Below are 2,397 nucleotides of genomic sequence, written 5' to 3'. Positions count from 1 at the left end.
CGAGCATTCCATGAAATCCCAGCAAGGTTGGCTCAGTGTTTTGGAGGGGTTGCGTGCTTCGTGTGTCCCTCGTTTGCTTGATGTGGGTTTTGGGCTGGGGTTTTGGTTGGGTTTTGTTTGGGGTTTTGGGTTTTGGGGGTTTTTTTGTTCCCTTTTTTTTCGCCTTTCTTTTACCCAGCTAACGAAGCAGGATGGTTCCGCTTTCACCACTCACGCACGGAGTGGAAAAACACTGCTCCCATCCCTACTTCCCTTCTCCCCATGCGCCACAAGCACAGGTCCATCCCCGCACTCCTCCCAAGCCTGCCCAGCGCTGCCGTGAGACCCTCTCCCCAGCGGTGCGGGATGTGCCCCGACGCAGCCTTGTCCCTTCGGTCCACAAAAACACGTGCCACCTGGGCACGGTTTGTCCTTCCTGCTGCCCAGCCAGTATTTTATATGTCTGGAGTGCCAGCCCGGCCACGGCAGCGGCTCTGCTGGCTCCCCGGGTGTGCATCTACGTGTGCCTGCACGGAGGGACGGCCAGCGAAAGGAATGCTGCTCCTCCCTCCCCCTCCCCGGCCTTTATCCCGGCCGCCTATTTTAATAAATAATTATAGGCAGCTAAAGGATTTGTTCATTCCAAAAGGTCTCCCCTTCACATTTCTCAGAGGTTCAGCTCAAGGAGACGCCACGATAATAAGGCTGACTCGGGATCCCTACTCCACAATGTCATTACGAGCTACCGTTTAAAATGAAAAAAATCTGTACGTTATACCTAAAAGCATTACAAGGTTAGCGTCTCAGCTTGGGGAATATTTAATGCTGCTGGGAAAGCAGCGCTGCTGCTCTGAGGAGAAGGAGGAGGAGGAGGAAAAGGGGAGAAAAAACAGAACGAGAGAAAAATCCTTTCTGAAACACAAGCCTAGAAAAAAGATGTTGGGAGCGAGCACGGAGATCATTTGCATTTCCAATGACTGGGACTAATCCTCCGCTACCACCATGTTTATATTTTCCTATTGCTTTTCCTAATTATCTCCTTTTTTCTTTTTCTTTTTTTTTCTTTTTTTTTTCCTCCTTGTAGCTTTTCCTCCTGTCTCTGTTCCCAGCTCCCCACTCCGTTACAGGAGAAACCTGGGTGCCTCACACACACACACACACACACAGACACAGACACAGCGCGGGTGACCCGCCGAGGGGCTTTGCTCTGTTAGGGTTTGTTAAGGAACATTTCCGGGGCCAAGGAAAGGCTTTTTGTCGGGTCCCTGGGGCACGGTGCGGGCAGAGAGCAGCCTCGGCCGTGGGCGTCCCGGGAGCCCCCCAGCCCTGTCATCCCCTGACGGCCACCCCGGGCTGCCCTGGGACTGGCGGAGAGCGGAGGATGAAGCGGCCCAAAGCCCTCAGCAGCGGCACGGCCCCGGCCCGGTGGCTGCCCCCGAGGAACCGCGCCGTGGCTGCCCGGCCGGGGAGCGCGGTGTCACCTCCGGAGCCCCGCTGCGGAGCGCTCGGCTGCGAGCCACTCGCGGAGCCCGAGCCCCGTGCCAGCCGTAACTCGCAGCCTCTGTCTCTGGCAGGGAAATTACGTGACTGAACGCCTGTTCGAGACCAGCCACTAAACCGCTCCTGCAACATTATCCTAAAATTTGCTAATAGCGGCTCTTTCGCGTAAATGAAGTGATAATGAAAAAAAGCCCCCCTTTGAATTTATATATATATATATTTCAGCGGAGAATAACGTTTTATTTAAAATAGTTACAGCACGCCTTTTGATTTAGAGTTTAAAGTAAATAATATTTGTACATCTAAAACATACTCAAGACAAATGAAAAGCCTCTAGATGCTTTTGTATGAGATGCTGAAGAGCTCTACAAACTTAAAAGCACAACCTCAATTAAGCCCATCTTCATCTGGAAAAAAAAATTAGCAACTGAAAGCTGAATATATTAGATAATGCACACTTGCAGGAGAGCATTCTCTTAGCAAAAAATTCCTGATAACCAACCTAAAGCTGGCCTTCGAGTTGCTCGATGCTAATTTTGTTTGAAACTGTTTAACTAACTCCGAATAGATATCCATATTCAACAAAGACATAATTAACGGCAACCTTTTCTTCTGCTTAGAAGACATCATAACAAGCAGAAAAGTACAAAAAGATTTTTATAGTAACTAATTTAAGGACAAAGGGTTGACCTCTAGCATTTCATTAAATAAACGGAGCGAATGAAAGAAGAGTGACAGTATTCATCCTTGTTCAATTCAAGCAGCCAATTTCAAAATGCAAATCATAATCTGCAGATGTTGGAGCCTGATATATTTTTTTAAAATATCATTTGTTCAATTTAAGAACATCAGACATTTGAATTTTAAATAACAATTAAAAAAAAAAAAAGGAAAAAAAATAAAAACCAATTCCCGGCT

Source organism: Corvus brachyrhynchos, unplaced genomic scaffold, assembly GCF_000691975.1.
Source record: "Corvus brachyrhynchos isolate BGI_N302 unplaced genomic scaffold, ASM69197v1 scaffold133, whole genome shotgun sequence".
NCBI lineage: Eukaryota > Metazoa > Chordata > Aves > Passeriformes > Corvidae > Corvus > Corvus brachyrhynchos.
This window is presented reverse-complemented; position numbering follows the sequence as displayed.